Here is a 20,676-nt window from a genome sequence, read left to right as displayed (position 1 = left end):
CAGCTGGTTATGAAGTTCTCCACGAGTTGGTTGTCTTTTCTAGGAAGCGTGAGCCGGCGCAACTCCAGCTTCTATTAACGGGTGTAACGACTAATCAGGTTTTCACATTTAAATATCTAGGGGTTTGGATTGACTCTCCAGGTACCTGGGGATGCCACATTAGGTATCTGAAACAAAAATACCAACAAAGGATCAATTTTCTCTGGACAATAACCGAAACATGGTGAGGAGACCTGATCACGTTGTACCAAACAACGATACATACACTCAGGGCCGCAGAGAGAAAATACGGGCCCGGGGGGGTACAACGTACGGGCCCCCACCAATGTGTATTGCCTGAGTACAAAAAAGTCAATGTTTGAAATCCATTGGAGTTCACCAACCCAGGGACAACTTGACAGAAAGTGCTTGTTTCATATATGTACCACCGATTTGATGGTGGCGCTAGTATGCCTTCTCTGTACGAGTACCACGAACAACGAAACGAAAAAGATTCAAGAAAAAAGCGTGTTTCGTTACGTGTGTTATGAACGCCGTCAATGCAGCTAGAACAACATTCAGAAAAAGCGAATTCCAAAATGCGGATAAAGTAAACTATTATTAGAGAATAAATTTATCCCTAACTAGAAACCGTCAGCGAAGTTAAATGAATCTAAATTTAGCTGGTATTCATTGTTTTTAGCAACCGGCTTTCTTTCTTCCTAAAAATGTTTTGGTTTTCTTGTTGTGTGAAGTTTGTAATCGGTAAATCATTGGTGCTTTTTTCACGAGGTATATAAATGAAAAACATTTTGGCCAATGGAAGTAAATCACCAAGCTTAACAATTCGTGAACCCACTACGTCTTGTTTCAAGTTTGTTAAGAACGTCAAGAATAAACATATTGTAGGATTTTCTACACATTTAGCAAAATTGGTTTTGAATAGAATTTGTGTGCTTTTATCAGAATTCTGGCAGCAAACCGGTAGTGCTCGGTTTCAGCAAGAATGCTACCAGGAATGTACAATAGACTGCCCAGAAAAATGATGAATTTTTGAAAACTCAATCGGTCCACCCCAGAGTCGATTCCTAGTCCCACCAGGAGTACTTGCACCAAATTTGAAGCAAATCGGACAAGTCTTACTACCGGACCAACGTGCCTGAAGTTTGTATGGGATATTTCAACAATTTACATGGAGAAAACTCACTAGTTCGTATTTTCGCCACTAGGTGGCACTGTATACATCGTATTATCACTGTAAGTGAAAATAAGAAAGATAATTTAATTGTCTACAACTTTGTCGAAGACTGATAGTCAATCCGGCTTTGATAAAAGAAGTTATTAAACTTTTAACGAAGTGATGTCTGAGTCAGTTTTACATGGGGCCTAGCAGTGCATGGTTGTGTATCAGTACTCGAGTCCCGCGAACTATACATTTTTGTGAATTAATGGGTAGATTTAGCTGAATAGTATGTTTACAATAATTGTATTAAATAATACGAGCTATATTTTGGTTAGAAAATTTTAGTTCTACGTGTGACCGCATAGAGGGCGCCACCACTAACTTTTCATAGAAGAGAGATAGAGTATCAAGATGTTCGGATGAAATACTGAAAAATACCTGCTCTATAACTTTGAAGAAGACACCAAATTTCTATCTCTCTCCGTTGAAAAGTTAGTGTTGGCGCCCTCTAAGCGGTAACAGGAGGAACTAAAATTTTCTAACCAAAGTATGACTCGTATTATTTACTATAATTCTTGTAAACATATTATTGAGCTAAACCTAACGATTATTTCACAAAAATGTTTAGTTCGTGTGAATCGAGTACTGATACACAATCATGCACTGTTAGGCCCCATGCAAAACTGACTCAGACATCACTTCGTTAAAAGTTTAATAACTTCTTTTAACAAAGCCGAATTGACTAGCAGTCTTCGACAAAGTTGTAGACAATTAAATTATCTTTCTTATTTTGTGACTTACTGTGATAATACGATGCATACAGTGCCACCTAGCGGCGAAAATGCGAGCTGGTGGGTTTTCTCCATGTAAATTGTTGAAATATCCCATACAAACTTCAGGCACGTTGGTCCGGTAGTAAGACTTGTCCGATTTGCTTCAAATTTGGTGCAAGTACACCTGGTGGGACTAGGAATCGACTCAGATGTGGGCCGATAGGGGTAATTTTTTTCCTGTCACTCTAATGTACAATATTGTTCGACTCCTGCCAGAGGTTTGTTCGACTTTTGCAATAATTCTGTCCGGAAGATATTGCGATGGTTTTGGTACGGATCTCTTCAGAATTATTCTGTTATTTTACTCGGCTCCAGTCTGATAGAAACCTAACGGAGCGGCATCTACCGGAGGATTTCATGCCTGGGGAGATATTGATTCGATCCGGAAGATTTTCGGAAATTCCAATATAAGTGGAAGTGGCTTGATTTTTAAAGTCATCTTCTTGTATTTCCGAAAATCGATTTATTTTATTTTGGATTTTTAAAATTCAAAATGGAATCTATGTTTCTGTTTATGTATGAAGGAATGAGGATAGTTTGTCATTTAAACAGCGAAATAAATTTGATGGTAGAAATGCTTAAATTGTTTATTTTTCACAGAGGTGGAAAACAATAAATGGGATGCACCTTTTTCAAATTTTGCTCCATTCGAACCGCCATGACATCACCAAATCACCACAAAATTTGCTTATGAGTTCAGTATATGGGAGCTGTCAAGTTGTCCCCGGGCTGGAGTTCACTGATATTATGTATAGTACACTGAAATTTTATATTTATGTACCATTTTTTTGCTCTAGTTGTTTGTAGTGCCAATGAAGGAAAAAAAGTAGAGTTTTTTATACTTTGGGAGTTTTTAATACCTCGTCGACAGTTTTGGTGACTTTTTAAAGCGCCATTTTTGTTAATAGTGTTTATAAAAGTAAGGAAATGGCAAGATTAAAGATGTAGTTATCACAAAAATTAAAAATATCTAAACGGCGATCAACGGCAAAAGGTAAAAAACAATAGGAAAACTAAATATTAAAAGAATGTACAAAAGAGCTAAAAACAACAAAATCAACCAAATAAACAAATTATTGTCAATTGTTAAAATGTTTAATCGAGAAAAACTAAAACAAACTATAAAATTTCACCATTTGTTCAATAATGTTCGACTTTTTTAATCTTCGCCATTTGTTTTTCTAGTTTCCTGCTTTCCTTTATCAATTGAAAGCAGGAAATTAGAAAAACAAATGGCGAAGATTAAAAAAGTCGAACATTATTGAACAAATGGTGAAAATAGTAAAAAATCGATAAGAATGTTGGAAATTTTTTTAGAATCAATGAAAATGAATAAAAACTACTAAAAAGAATAATAATATAGAAATTAATATAAAAAATACATAAAACTGAAAAACTCGATAAATCAAGAATAATAAAATTTATTTAACATTAAAAACAAAACATATTTAAAGCAATAGAAAAAATAAATAAAACGCTAAGAATGCATAAAACTAGAGGAGTAGGGGAACACGGGGCTATTCGGACCAACTTAAGCAAATCGCCCTTTTAGGTGGATAGATGTGAAAAAAGTTACCGGTCAAAAGTTCTAATTGTTAGTTTGAAACCTCAGCTACATTTTGGTGCTATAAAAGGTTCATTTTCACCACTCAATGGCAGCGCTAGTCAACGATTTGCAAACCTCTACGTTTTTTCATCCTTTTACAATGTAGGGGTAATTCGGACCTCCATACGGGACAATTCAGAGCATCATTTTTCTTTATTTTTTTACAATGGAATTAAGTTTACCTGTGAATTAGATACAAGAGACACTCCTTAAGAAGCAAAAAAAATAGCTTTACAAAAACTTAATCTGGTATGTCACAACTGTCTATTGGCAGCCCATGTATTTCTTTGCTGTGGCGTGTGCAATGGTATGCGCAGTCGCAAGCCGGTGATTTACGGAATAGGGGGTCCGAATAGCCCCGTACGTTCATATCGCACAAAAGTGGTGAGCGTCTCGAAAATATCTGTGTTTTCACCCAAACAAAAATTATTCCATAAAATAGGAGCCTCAAGCTTTCCAAAACACTTATTTTTATTTTTTATTTTTTCACTTTTATTTGTAGCTTTAATCACGGTTTTTCCATTATAATGATTTTTGTTTTGAGAATGACAAAACAACGAAACACGTTGCATCTCCTTTCTACAACGAACAAAGAATCAACTCCAACTGTCAAAATTAATGTTTCAGAACAGCGGTGCCACGAATATATACGATAGTCTGATAGTCTTGCTATTTTCTGAGAAATCGAGGGGGCCGAATTACCCCCACTGTCTTAATAACCCCGGGTCCCCCTATAAATAAAAGACAAGAATAAAATAACTATAGAGAAATTAAAAAAATGGACGAACTAGAAAATTTTGAAAAACTGGAAAATTGAAATGATAAAAAGACGATAAAGTAAAGGAAATTGGAAGTATTGAACAAAAACGGAGCAAACAGACAAAATGGAAAACGAAAAATAGTAGAAAAAAGCCAACGTGGTATACTATAGAAACACAAAAATGAAGATATTAACACGAAAAAAATTAATAAAATGGATATTATTTAAAGAATAGAAAAACCACTAGAAATGAAATTTGAAATAAATTCAAACAACGAACTAAATGTAAAATTAAGAAAAAGTGAGCATAGTGATAAGAACATAAATCAAATGGTTTTTTAGGAAAATAAAGAAAAATCCAATGCTAACGTATAGGAAGATGTCAATAGAAGAAGTACTTTCCATGTAGGTTAAATGGAAAACATGAAGAAATAACAATAACGAATTAAATCTTAAGAAAAAGGTATAAAAAATAAATAAAATTATATTAAATGAACAATGGGAAAAAAACAAAACTACGATAAACGGAAAGCTAAAAATTAGAAAATGAGAAGGAAAATAGGAGAAATGTAAAAAATTAAACAATAAGACAAATTGGAATAAATTTTAAGTAAAATTGCTTTTGGAAATGCAAAAAATATGAGAAAATAGGAAATAGAAAAAGGCTATGGCAAGAATAAATATAGTAAATAGACAAATTCTAAAAATTAGATGAAGTGACAAGAGAAATAATTAAAAAAGCAGGGTATTAAAATATGAAACAATAAGAAAAAAATAAAGAATGCAGAATTTTCTCGAAACATTGCGAATAAAGTTAAATGATATAGAAAAACTATAAATTAAAGTAAGTGATAGTGATAGCAATAAAAAACAGCAAAAGTAAGGAACGTTAAAAGATGGATAAAATAAAAGTATGCAAATAGATAAAAAAGGCAGAATCTTACAATTGTACGAATACAAATACAATCCACAACTTGAAAAAATAGATCAATTAAATTTTAACAAAATAAAAATGTAAATGTAGGAAAAAAATGAAAAAAAATCAGTAACAAGGATCAAATTTCAAATAAGGGTTGTGGTTGGATTTTACGCTATGCTGGTTTCGAAAACATTCATAATCCTACAAAAACATGAATTATTCTTTTATTTGTGTTGGTGTGTTAGCACTCCTTAAAATATTTTACAAGAATGTTTTCTAGAAATAGTTCAAAAATAAAAATAAAATCGTTACGTTCAGGAAGCGACGTTCAAAATCTCACGCTCACTCCTCCAAAACGAAAAGATTTTGTATGCGGATTTAACTTGCTACAGTAGTTAGCTAATCCTGCTAACTAGTAGATTTAGTTTAATAACATAGTTAAATTATCTCTTCGAAATCAATCAAACACAATTTAGCAATTTAGTTGAACGTATGCTTCTTAGAATCATTGGCAGCTGCAGGATTGTGAACTGAGAGATCTTCTCTTCATGTTCCATGACATATAAAATTCAAAACAAAACTATTAACACTATACTCGTCACGAAAGGGGCTTGTTGTGTACGCAATTTGCTGTTATAATGAAAATGTCGATAAAAGGCCGTATTTGAAAGAATTGCAAAACGTATTTATTTTTTCCATCCCTGGCCTCTTTGCTAGGGGGAATTGGTGCTGGAAACACTCACAATGTTGAAAACTACATATGAAAGTCGCTAGTAAAGTGCCTGGCTAAAGTTCTGGAAAGGTTTGTACGTTGCTTCTTCCAACATAATTGACGTATGTCAGCAGGGATTTGTCAAAGAAACGTTTCGCCACTTCGAACATGATGACGTGCATAAGTCTTCTAATTCCAACTGTCGAGAAGCATCAACATGTGGCGGTAATATATTTTACTTTCATTCTCCCACAACATTACTGTTTTGAAACTGCAGGGACTAGGTTTTTCTGGATGGATATCCAGCTCTCTGCATTCTTACAACGATCCGCTTTCTTTAGAATTGGTACCACATACTCAAGCGCCTTCGAAACGCCAACCGGTGTATCTCAAGGAAGTCACTTAGGGCAACTTATCTTTCTCTTGTTTATCAATGATCTCTGCATCCGCAAAAGATCCGGAAAACTACTCTACGCTGATGATCTGAATATCTTTCTTTCAATTTCCTCAGGACTCGATTTTACTGTGCTCCAACATGATATAGTCAATATAGAGGAATGGTGCTTGATGAACGGCACACGCCGAAAAAAGCTACGTCATTTGAGTATGACCCTTTTACAAAAATGTTTCGGTATAATCTCGTATCGGAATATGATTTTTATAGATTGTGTATCAATGAATGGCAAACCAAACATATTAAATTTTAAATTTAAATTTTTGGATTAATTTCGAATTCTTTTGGTATATCAAGAGTTTTCGATGACTCATTTGACCAATTGAGCTCTCAAATAGAGGTAGGGTTACCGCCTCTAGTGGTACTTTGACCAGCGAAATTTTACTGAGCAGGGGATAGACTTCAAGAGACACATGGGTATTCGTTGAAATCAATTAGAATTTCGAATTAAAGTGATCACTCGACAGAATTTTGGAGCGCTTCTATTGCTTTTTATTGTATGAAACGCTTAAAAACAAATAAATATGCACTGTTTTATTTCTTATGTAGCTCGTAGCACTAGGAGGAAAAATATCTTATTTTCTTCACATTCACCGTAGAGTGTAATGTTTTGGTAAAGCACTCCCTCTTTCTGTGCCGTTCACATTTAGTTGCATGTTTTTGCATTTGTTTATAGTTTTGTTGATTTAGTTGGATGTAGTGATTGGTTTTCTCGGTTATTCACAAAGAATCCAAAAGCACCAGCCACTCTCGCTGTGAAGGATAACCCGAGCTTTGCACTGTTCCTCAATAAACAAACACGGGGTGTGAAATCACACTTCAGTTTCTTTCGAGAATCTTTGTGAGGAACATTAATCCATTGAAGTGAAAGTTCAATGGGGTAAAGTAAACCCAAATGGCTCTTTTAAAATATTTGTCAACGCCAAGAGGGGCCCTCCTTAACAATTAGGGCCTGCACGCAAAATTGCAAAATAATCCAATGGATTCTTCCGGGCGAATTTGGATTTACCTGAACGAAGGAATTCGCCTCCGAAAACCGGCGTGGCAACCCTAAGCAGGGTTTTTTTCTTTCAATAATTACTTTCAATACTAATCCAGCGCTTTCGAAGATTGGAAATTTAATAAATCAAAAAAATCGATTTCAGATTGGCGAAACTTGAAGACAACCTCATGACTTCTAATCGAACCATTTAATTGTTTAACCCTCATAAGTCTGATCATATTTTTGTTTCGATTATAGACATTTTAACCTTAAGGTCATTCGCTTCTTCATTCAGGTTAAGAATTTTCCTATAACAAATCTCTATTCCTGTGTGCGGGGTTGGGATTCGAACCCAGGTGAGCTGCGTACATGACATTCAATGTACAAATTCCGCTATGCCCGCTCGAGTCTGATCTTGTTTCGATACGAGAATTAGGTTAGTATAAACATAGTTGATATCAAATATGCAGTAGTTTAGAATTTTCGCTATTCTAGTTATCTCATACACAAGATATTGAATTTTTAATTGTATTCTCAAATAATTTTTTGTCGAAAAAGTATTTGTCAAAATTTTAGTTTCTATTAAAAATCCGGGCCCCCTTCAAAGCTCCGGGCCCGGGGGGAAACACTCCGGTCCCCCCCCTCTCTCGGCGGCCCTGCATACACTTCATCAAACTGGGGAGAATCCAGAGTCGTTGCTTGCGCATTGCCTTGGGTTGCATGCCGTCGACCCATACGATGAGTCTCGAAGTGCTGGCGGGCATTCTCCGCTGAAAAATCGATTTTGGGAACTCTCATATCGATTGCTCATCTGATGCGACATTCTGAACCCGTTGGTGATTGAAAACTTCGAGAGGCTCGTCGAGCTTAATTCTCAAACCCGATTTATGTCCTTATACTTCGACTACATGGCACAGAGCATTAATCATTCTTCGTATAATCACGATAGTGTCCGTTGCTTAGATACTTCTGATTACAGGTATTTTTGACACATCCATGAAGGAAGAGATTCATGGAATGCCGAACCATATACGCCCGCAAGTGAATCTTAAGTATATTTTATAACAAATTCCGAGAAGTCGGCTGTGACAAACTTTTCTACACTGACAAATCAAATCTCCACTGACGTCGGTGTCTTTAATGATAATACCACCGCTTCATACAAGCTCAATGATCCTGCTTCAGTTTACGTCGCAGAATTAGCTGGTATTCAGTATACCCTTGGGATCATCGACACTTTGCCCACAGATCACTTCATCATTTCGGGTAGCCTCAGCTCTATCGAGGCTCTTCGTGCGATGAAGCCCAAAAACAATCTTCGTATTTTCTGGGGAAGAAAAGTTATTTCCTTTCGATCTTGTGAAGAATTTAAGATTTATTTTACCACTTAAAAACGCATGATGGTGACCACTTTATGTAAATTTAATCGAAATATCTTCCAATGATTATTCATACTAATATTAAGATGATTTTATGTGAATTTAACTTGTCCCGTAGTTTCAAAATAAGTTTGGTTCGCGTTTTTCCAATACATTACGTTTTTTGAGTCGTAATTAAAATTCTTTAATCCAATGTCCTAGTTAAACACAACAAAACACTCAGATGTCAACAGATTTTGTGAATGTAATTTTTCCCCGGCTACTACGCGTAAACATCAATGTTTTAACAGTGGCGCCACGTCGCTGCAGGTGAGATTCCTGCACACTAACGTATTATAATAAAATATCTTTTTTTCTAATGTGAGCGATGGTAAAATTTCGAGTATTACGTCTGTTTATCTGTGGTATCACTATGTGACCGCCGTAACTTTTACCACGCCTGCATAAAATCAATTAGAAGCGAGAGCGACCCGATTCTCCACAGGTCCTATGAATCCAGGACGTGGGTAGTATGGGTAGTACTACCCACACGAAAATTACCGAGGGGGGAAGTACCTTGAGCTTGAGCTTGTGCGACCACCCCTGGCTGCTACTCCGTTATCGATCGGGACTAGCTAAAATTGCACAGGGAATCAGTAGATAATTATGCTTGGGATTAGGGATGATCCATAAATGACGTAGCATTTTTTGAGTGATTTTTAACACCCCCCTCCCCCCTCGTAGCATTTCGTCACAAACCTCTAAATACCCCCTCTGGTAATTACGTAGCTTGACGGTAACTCTGCCCCCCTTTGTCCCCGTAATTTTTTTTTAAAAATTCTATTCTATTCCCCTTTAAAAAAGCTACGTAGCATGACATGACCCCCTACCCCCCTGTCGTCACACATCATCACAAAATACAAAACTCCCCCCTCCCCCATATAAAGCTACGTCATTTATGGATGATCCCTTAGCGAAACATCTTTCAATGTGCAACTCCTGGTAATCCTAAAGTATTTCTGATCAATACCGGCGCCGGCCAGGCCCGAACGTAGATAGCGGAAGGAAAGGGAAGGAATTGTTAGTCCGATACTTGCTTTTGCTAGAGGCCGTATATACTACTGCGCACTCCACAAGTATCACGGGAGGAGGATATTTTTGTTAGTAGAGTATGGAAGTTGGATATACTTCTTCTTTACCGACGCCAGAGAGGTGATTCCATTACCTGGACTAGATATCGATTCACCAATTTCATGGACCGGGGACCAACGGCTTTACTTCCCTGCCGAAGGAAGACGTGATCACAGATTTTTTCACCTCAGAAAAATCTCAACGACCTCGGCTGGAATTGAACCCAGGCCAATTGGAATGAGTGGCGGTCAGGCTTACCACTCAACCACAGGCGCCGTCAAAAAAATTACCGAGGGGCGAAGTACCCACTCGAAAGTTTGAAACAAACCAAAACCTAAGATTAACCATGTATGTGTCTCGCGCACAAAATTCATGCGTCTGTAATTCTCGATGTAAAACAATTTCATATTTGTATTTAGATGCAAATTTCTTTGCTCAACAATTCAAATTTCTTGAAAATATGGGATAATAATTAGGATTTGTTAGAAATTTAAAATTATTTTTTATATTAATACTAAGGGGAATACATTTCGACACATCAACATCTTAAGGGGTCACATACATTTTTGTGCGAAAATGGCAAGAAAGTTTGAATTTACTTAAAGGAATAAAGCAGTAGATTCATTACATCACACTTATAGTATTTTAATTGTGCATTTTTCAGTGAAAACAAAAAGGATTAGTTTATTAAAATATATTGTTAATTGGCGGAGCTATGGCTTTTTCCACGAAACCCTTTTTATTTCAGAGGCTTGCGGTGATCACGATTGAAGACCAATAGATCAACTTAAATACCAAAACTCAAAAAATTCCATTAGTATATGCGTATTCCTCGTACCTTGACGATTTGAATAAATAATTTTTTTCCTGCATTCCGGAACGTTTTTCCTTGAAAATCGATGTTTTCAGCTCTAAAAAATGTGTAAAAAAATTCTTATCCGCGAAACAAAAAATTATGCATAAAAACAAAATCGAGAAGGTACGAGAAAAAAACAAAATTGATCACGATCAATTGAAAAAAAGAAGAAAATCTGTTGAGTGGTTTTTCGGATAGCTTTTAGCATGTCAACCAAATGAGAAAAAGCAACTAAATGTGGATATCTATTGTGTCTAAAAATATGTATATGAGAGACATATAGAGGAGATTAAGGATAACCAGCAAATCTCGTACTGGAACGAGGCCGAAGGGATTTGTTTAACGGAGATATGCTGCTAGGCTAGGCGACGGCCAAACAACATGTTCAATGTCGCGATAACCGTCACCGCTAGTGCAGAGACCGCTGTTCCGTATTCACCCGAAGGAATTCACGACCTTCATCCATCCCTTTTGACCAAGGTTTGCTGATACCTGTGGGATTCCTAAATTTCCATTGTCCCATAAAGTTTTTCAATTTTCAAGCGTCCTCTGACAATAAATACTGAAAACTCAATGGAGATATGGGATTTTTCTTAAGTATCACCTTCTAATGCCTAAGTGTCCGCCTTGTCATTCCCCTTTCTCATTACCCGGAAGGGAGCAATGCGAATGAACTCATTCTAATATATCTATTTGGTAATCTGGTATGATTTTTCAGATAAAGAACGCAGCAACTCACATATTTCCCAGGGAAGAGCAAGGAGTGCTTTCCATGCTCCATCTAACGGAGAGCCTCCTTGGAACTGTAACGATGTGGGTATGGCCGTTGATAGGTAATATAAAACCACAAGTTTTAGGTGGAGAATGTTTGCTGCACAGTCTCTTCTATGATCGCCCTCACCATTACTATCGCATAGGTTTCGCATAGATTTCGCATAGAATAATTCGCATAGAAGCTATGCATAGTTCTCATCATCTAGCGAGCATCTTTGCGATCAGATAAATTTGTATTTTGAAGAACATTCATTACTTTTATACACTGAATTGTCATTTCATCACGAAACGTTTATCGTTTGAACGCGGATCTACATGGAATGCTGTTGTCGCTGAAAAATGGTTCTTAGTTACGTATATTCCGATTAAAGTTTAAATGGAATATACAACGTAGGGCCTAGCTCCAGACGAAATATTGTACTTCTCGTTGATCCGGCGACAAACCGGTGCCAATAACCGCGTTTTTCAGCTTTCATCGAGTTTTTCATTTGCGTTTTCAACGTCACGCATATTCAGAAAAAATCGGGCGATCCGACGTTCAAAATGTCCTTATAGGACATTTTTGTGTACTAATCTGAGCACTCTCTGCCAACCACAGAGTGTGAGAGCGCCCACGGTTGTCACGCCGCGTACTCGTTTCGTCTGACCTTTAATCGCTGTGTAGAGAATCAAGCCAGCCAAAACCTTGTACTCTTCCACCGGAGGAATTTGGGTACACTAATTGTAGCAAGGTCGAGTACAATAATTAATCTAACGCACTAGGTCACGCTGGTGGAGTAGGTATTTGTGTCATTTCCATCTTATTCCAGATGGTCATATTGAAATTGTCGCGAATATGTAAAATAGATAGGTTATCATCGTTAAGACAACCCATCGCATACCGTGAGAGTTGAAGTCTTCTAGAACCAGCTGAAGTGCGATGTGTATGGAAACAATGTCAATAAGCCTTTCAGAATATATTGGCTCAAATGGCACGTTTCCCGTACATAGTCGGGGATTTGTGCCTTGCCGTGTGTTTTCATCATTTCCTGAGCGGAAGGAAAGGACAAGGAGGTGTGGGGAAGTAGACTTGGAAGGGTGGGAGAAACAGCACAAAACAAAAAATAAACAACAGGTAAATTAAACTCACAAGTAGTTCAACTTGCCTGCGAATAAGCCTAAAGCTCTTTACCACATTGGATAAGAAACTTTAGTATGTCTCTGAGTTTCAGTCGACCAAACATGGTTTCGTCTATATAAGGACGGCTGAAGACTCGTAATCGCAATTGCGCTAGCGCTGGGCAGTTGCATATCAGATGATATGAAGTTCCGTAGTCGGATTCACAAAGATCACATGAAAAAGGTACCGAGCAATAGCTAATCCGATTAATATATTAACACATTTTGTTCCACAAAAACGCTCCTCCCTAGTGTTTTCCCGACCCTGACGAATAATGTTGAAATTGCAAAAGATCTAACGTAGAAAACTAACCAGATTTTACACAATGCAAATATAAGAAGATGTTTCAACAATGGGTTTGTCAGAATCTCGCTCTTTAGTAACAAAGGAGCGTATAAATTAGTTGTGGTTGGTGGCGTAGCCTTTATTGGTATTTCTTCTTGGAGCGTTCCTTAAAAGAATGCTTCAGTCTTTCCCCATATAATTTCTATGCGGGATATGTTGATAGTTCATGTGGAGTCTTTCCATAGAACGAAAACTTTTCATGATTCTCTCCGTATTTTCCACTCCAAGCCTTGTTTTTACAATGGGTAGCTCTATGGCCCCATTGTTTACAACGGCGGCAGTTCATACCACGCGGCACAAAAATTCGTACAGGTAGACGGGCAACGCTTAAAAGAACAACGGTTGGAAGAACAGATCCGGCGAAAGGTTCGAAATACCGCTCATAGAAAATAGGTAGTTTTCTTATACTCCTCGATTTTTGTTGAACGCAATTGCTTGCATGCCAGAATTTTCACTGACTGAGTCAAATGCATCTGGAAGGATAGTCTCATATTCCGGCCCCTCTCGGAGACTACACCATTAATCTCTACTTCTCGGACGGGTACGTAGACAAAAGACTTCTTCGTTTACGCCCGAGTGTTGTTTAGTTAGATCACGCCATTTATCGATGATGTTAAAAGGCTTATCTTTGATCCGGAAGTAGATTATCCACGGGCCGGTTATATTAGATAGATATATTTTTTTATTAAAAAGGTGACTTATCGGTATTATTATTGCCATCGGAGAAATTATGCGGGCTTCAGTGCCCATGAAAAGAAAGTTTTATCGCAGTAATTGGTACTTATCTGTGGACTATTTGTAGTATCAGTAATCGACAAACATGTTTTCGTTGAGCCGTCAATCTCGTCAATGAGGCTCTAAATCATGTCACTGATTTCCCGTTTGCCTCAAAGTGGATCTTCTTTACCTGTCTTCATGTCCGCCTACTCTCTTCTCTGTCTGATATAACTACTGTAACACCGATATTGGAAATAATCCAAATTTGCATTCTGTTTTCCTAGATTTAAAATAGCTGTATATTTGTCATAAAAAACTATTATTTTCCACCTTGTATAATCGAATTGTATTTCTAGTTGAAAGATAGATGTTAAATTGATCATAAAAACTTGTTCCCCTTCTCGTATATCAAACTGTATTCTTAGTTTTAAGATAGATTTTACGTAACAAACTTATGTTACCCCTTTTGTATATCAAACAGGATTCATAGTTTTAAGATTGCACAAAAAAATAAAAAAAAACTATTGTATCCCACCGTTGTACATAGCATTGAATTTGGAGTTTTATTTTAAACTTTCGTCTTATTATAAAAAGTATTTCAACATTGCTAGGAGGTTACAATGCACAGTGGTCCAGAATGCAAATTTAGCAGGAATTTTGAGATTTTACTAAAATTAAACGACTTAGCCTTATTAAGTCTTTGGAGAAGTTTTTGTAGTTTATGAGCCCCCTCTTTTTATTAAAACAACAGTTAGGGTGGTTCTAATTTTATCAAGATCAAAAAATTAACTTTTTAATCATTGTAGCTAGAGCCAAACGACCTTCAGCGAAGTTGTAGAACGACAAATTTTGGAAAAGTTTGCTGAAGACATGTAAGCTCTATCTGTCATACTTTTTATTTTACAACAAATTTAAAGTCGAAGCTTAGGGTGTTTCTTCGAAATACAGTTTTATTCCTATAACTTTTGCTGTATTCATTTAAAACTGAAGTAGTATTCAGACAACTTTAAGATTGTTTCAAGACGAATAATTTGTTTCATGGCACCATATATCTAGCTATTTCCGTTGAAAAGTTATGAGCACTTTTCGCCAAAAATGGGGTTGTTTGGAATAACAATATCACTCATTTGGGGCAAATAAAAGATAATTCTTTTTGAACTATAAATAAGGTCATGATTAGAGTTATAATTGAGCAAAATATGGCGAATACGATATTTTTTTAAAATTTCATAAAATTGATTTAAAAAAATCTATTTTGTGCTTATATATTCTGAATAATAAAAGCAAGAGTTTTTATGTATTAGAAGAAAATGTTTGTCTTCAAAAACTCTGAAAAATATCTGAAGTATAGGTTGGAAAAAAATGAAAACTGAAAAAGTTATATTAAAAATTTGGTTTTTCATTAATTGCCTCTTTGTAATATGTTTAAATTACTTTCACGGTGAACAATATAAAAAATGTAGTTTCGTTTTCATTATAAAATATTGCACTTAAAATACCTTTCTATTATTTTAAATGGTGGGTAGGGTGGTTCTAAATTTTTTTAAATCGGAAAATTAACTGTTTAATGGTTCGAGATAGAGTTTCACTGTCTTCCAGAAAATTCAAGATAATAAAATTTTAAAAAACTTTGTCGAAGACACTGAATCTCTATGTCGCGTACTTTTCATTTTACAAGAAATTTACCCAAAAAAATTTGGGTGTTTCTTAAAAAATGGTTTTCTTCGTATAACTTTTGCAGTTTTGATTTTTAATTAAGAGCACTTTAGAAATACTTTCAGATATTTTGAAGGAGAACAATTTGTCTAATTATATTTAACCTCTAGCTTCGCTCGTTAGCAAGTTATATATACTTTTTAATAAAAATAAACTATTTTTTGAGTAAATATTGCAATATTTAAAAAATATCGTGCTTGCCATTTTTTGGTGATCTATACTACAAAGCATGCTATTTCACATGAAAGCAACAGTATTTAATGTTCAGTGCCCGAATCGAAGATAATTCTATTTGAAAAAGTTATATTTTTTATATGAAAGTTCTTATAAATTTAAAACGAAGAAAGTTAAGTTTTTTTAAGGAACACCCTAAAGCTTACATTTGAATTTCTCGTGCAATGGAAAATATAAAAGCTAGAGCTTGCATGTCTTCAGAAAATTTGTCTAAAATGTGTTGCTCTACAACTTCATCCAAGACAGTAAAGCTCTATCTCAAACCGTTAAAAAGTTCTATTTTAAATATTGCTAAATTTAGAACCACCCTAGCATCGGTTTAAACAAAAAGAAGGGCCTTGCAATGTACAACAACTTTGCCAAACATGTTGTAAGGCTAAGTCATTTAATTTTAGCAAAAATTTAAAATTCCTGCCAAATTCGCATTCTGGACCACTGTGCAATGATATCCAAAATATAAAATAACTTGGCACGGTCAAGCTATCGCATTTGTGCCTACCAAATAAACGAACTGAATAAAATAGTTCTTTTTACGTGGAGTATTTGCTGTAGAAACCCTATTATTTTCTATAGTTTTCATATTGTAGCGTATCATTTGACTTCACTGTAAATTATTTTAAATCTATGGTACCGTTACAGTGAAAATTTAAGTTTGTTAATTTAATATTCGGAAAAATAGTGAAAAAGTTAAACATACACAAAGCTGGAAAAAAAAAATCTGATCCGATAATAATTTCGGAAAAATATGCACCTGCTTTAAAAAGTTCTTGATAAATTTGCTAATAATTTTCATGCTCTTGAGTTCCACATTAAATATATATCGTATATTCGTCGCTGTTGTGCTATCTTATGACAAACGCCATTTTGGGGTAAACTGAGTTAGATATGCCACATTACTTGTTTAAAAAATCTCTACAAAGTGGCGTTTTCAGAATTTCGAAATTCTACTTGGTTACTTAGATATAGCGAGAAACATGATGAGAAATTGTGAGTTTTTTGCTTCAAATCACTATATCTAGGGATTGGCTCAAGTTATATTGAAGTTTTAGACGGTTTTATGTGTGAAAATGTCTGAGGAACACAATGGCATAAACATTTTCGAAAGAAAATTATACGAGTTGTGAGAAAAACACAGTTTTAGTTTTGAACTGGAAATAAAATATATTTGGCAACACTGTAATCAAGACTAACCATTTTTTCTAGATTCCCTGACTCATTTCCTTTAAAATGAATTTCACCGAATGTTTATAGACTATATGAACCCAAAGATATGAATAAAAGTTAAAAAGTGATGATTTTTTTCTATGGAAAATTTTCCATGCACGATTATGACACGTCATACAAATTTTGTCATCAATACACGCCTATGACACGTGTGAGTGCGACTTTTGTTTACATTCATAGTAAAAACTCGCAACATAGTCAACCGATCTTCGTAATATTTGAGAGATTAATGCAGAATAGATAGAAGCATCAATTGTCTTCTTTGGATTGTTTATACCATTTATAAGTTTCAAGATATTCAATCTCAAACTTTAAAAATCGTTTTTCTCGAAATGTGCTAAATGGCGCTTGTCATAAGATAGCACAACAGCGACGATATGTGTCCCGACCTCCTCTATATTATGTCGCAGCGCAAAGAGATTTGAACCTTCGGGACTTAAAATTCAGAACATGACTTTCAGCTCCAATTTTCCCACTCCCAAGAACTGGAGCTACATACCTAATGAACATAAATTTTGCATCAATTCGCAAATTCGCTACTAACCTGCCAAGTTTGTCTTCATGGCACTTTCATGGCCTGCTGCTGATAGGAGCTGGCGACTGTTGGTTCCACACCGTCAACGCCTATGTCAGCAGCACATGTGTCCATGCTTTATGAAAAGGAATACACTTTTCTTCCGAAATGGGAACTCCATATGCCTGGTGACTTTGCTTGGTCCGACCCGGAGCCGGATGCACTAACAAAAAAGCACACACACACACACACACACACAACAACAACAACAACAACAGCTCCGCGTCAGATTTCCCCGCTCTGACTGGTTTAAGTTTGAGTGATCACAATTCCAACTGACTGTGCGAAGTGCAATGCAGGTTGATTACCGAACTCACCTTCCCTGCTGCAGAACTCTGCTGCCGTACGTAGGTAACGTTGACTGGGCGAAAAATGTGTTCTGGCTTCATGTTTCATTGCTGAAGCTAATTATTATTTGTTGTAGTGCAAATCTTGTTAACCTAGCCGTACGAAGGCATGTTTTTGTGGTACATTTTGCAGTACCTGGCTTGGATAAAACAGTTGACATTTTTTGAATGTTTTTGATGAAGGTAATCCGTTCTGAAAAGTTAAATAATCGTTAATGCCACCGGAAGGTTTCGAAAATGTTCCTCATGCTTAGAGATAAATTTACTAACACGTACACACTTCGAAAAGTGAGGTTGACCATCATTCAAATCGTAACATCCTAAAATTTGAATAGGTGCTGTAGATGTCCTGTCTAGCATGCATAGGATCCTAATCTCGTTTTCTGTGATCCGAGATTCAGAAAAAAGCTGTTGTTCCGCATTGCCTTCACCCGGTCAATAGAACACAATTAAATGTTAGGGAGATTATATCTTTCAATGTTTTATAATTAATTTTATTTTATTTTAACCGAGCTGACATTTTACCGAATAGACCACATTTGAAGATTAAATAAGATGTAGATTTGAAAGCTAGTTAATACCTGTTAATTATTTTTTGAAGCAGCTGCATAAATACTGTCTTGAAGGTCAGACAGTATGTAGGTAGCTATATGCGGGTTTAACATCTGTTCAAATCCTTTGCGACTACTCGTAAAAAGGGGTGATGACATCATTTGTCGTAAGAGTATAAAATTAAATCGACTTATTCCAGCATCACGAGTAATTAAACTGAATATGACTACTACAGCCTCTGCCTACATCTTATTTTCGATCGGTAGCGGCATGTTTGACTAGTAAGATGCAATGGTAATTAACTTCTTCAAGGCCATGTTGTTTATAAATATCAACATTTATAAACAGTAATAACATTTGATACAAGTTTTACTCTCGGAAGCTAGAAAAGGAATCAATTGGGTCCAAGGACGTTACCGGCCATAGGGACTGAAGGGTCGCCCGTCCCCCGAAACTAAATAAAAAAATATTATAGCTAGCGTCAATTCGGCGCTAGCTTAGTCCTGTCACTAAGTTAGTATAGGATTCTGATGAAACGAAGTCGTAACGCAAATTCCATAACATTTCGTGCCCTTATCGCACAAATGTGCTTCAAAACAATTTTCTCCTTAGTGGAGAAAAAATAGCTTAACCCAAATTTGCGAAATTTTATAGTCCCTAATATGTCAAAAAATGACGCAAAATTAAAAAAAAAAATGGCGAATTGTTGCAAAAATTTTACAATTCGCAAAATAACAAAAGTCTGCATCGATAAAACATAGCTAACGTTACTAGGAGCATGAAAAATATTAATTTTTTGATTACAGATTACACGACTGGTAACAACTTTACTGAAGCGGGATCAATGCAGTTTCAATTTTTTTTCTGGCCTTCAATGCAATGACGTTTCAGCCAATTTTTTATTCAGGTCTTTAAACTTAATATTTAGTAGTAGATTGGTAGATACTTTACAATTTATTTCCCAAAACCAGCTCATTTGCGGGCCTCGAGAGAAGGCCCCCCTTAAGAAATCAATAATTTAGGTAATCATTGTTTATCTGTAAATTACATATAATATCAGCAAAGTTAGTGATTATCAATGACTTACGTTATCTTGCTTCCTGATGGAAGGGTATAACCTGGTTTCTAGCTCAAAGCAACGAAGATTACACCATCGCTTACTGGGTCATCAAATCAGGTTACCATCTGCATATCAAATACTGTTATGTGTGTGAACCCTGTACCACAACAAACCCATTCACCGATAGCAGCTTTATACCGGAGGAAGCCGTTTGACCTCCTAAATTACTCTATTCTTTCTTCCCCTTCTCGTTCACCATACAAACCACAAGTGCCGAGGAACAATCAACACGATGTTCGCCGTCGATTAACCGCAATCATTTTTGCCCCTTCGCAGATCTCGACCATCATCTCCACAACTCCTTCACCACTGTCTGTCTGGTGTTTGTGGAGCTGCTGCTGCTGCAGTGTACATATACATAATGTGACCGGCCAACCCCCTTCGGCAATCATAGATGGCGACGCCCGGCAACCAACGGTCGGTGTCATAATCGCGTGTCATGTTGTTCATTCTTTCTTTCTGTTTTTCTTCTTTTTTTGCTTCCTTTGATGCTCTGACTATGAGAAGCAGACAGGCAGCAGCAGTCTCCCCAATCCCAGACATCGACAGCAAAAAAAAATCAGTAATAACAATAATCACAAAACTATACATACATAGGTACAACGGTTGCATCACAGGGTTTGACCCGCAATCACCCACCTAGTTTCCACCGAGACGCGTTACAGTACTGCGCGGTAGAGACTGTTTTGATCGAGTCAGACAGTGGATGAGGTGAAAGGATAGTTTGTTTTGTAGATAACAATAATCTGCCATCGATTTGCGGACTCTACGTTAGAGTTAAAAATTCTAAGTTATATTTCGACTGATGATATCATTCATTCAATCCCATATTAGCTATTCAAAAGAGCTGATGAGATTTGTAAACAAACTTTTGTTTTGCTGATTTATCTTAATATTCTACTTTTACTTTTTACGATATTCAATTAACTAGAGATTACTGGGTAGAGATAGATGTGAAATATTTGAAAGTAGAAGTGATAGGGTAATTAGAAGCAGGTTTAAAATTATTAGGCTAATCTTTTGTCTTCTGCTGGCAGGAGTCGAGGTTAGGCAGCATTACATCGAATCGCTTAAGTCTACCAACATACCTCACGGCAAAAACAGGCTTGTCCTTCTTTACCATGAGAACCGACGAACTGCT

The sequence above is a fragment of the Topomyia yanbarensis genome, chromosome 3 (genome assembly GCF_030247195.1).
Source record: "Topomyia yanbarensis strain Yona2022 chromosome 3, ASM3024719v1, whole genome shotgun sequence".
NCBI lineage: Eukaryota > Metazoa > Arthropoda > Insecta > Diptera > Culicidae > Topomyia > Topomyia yanbarensis.
This window is presented reverse-complemented; position numbering follows the sequence as displayed.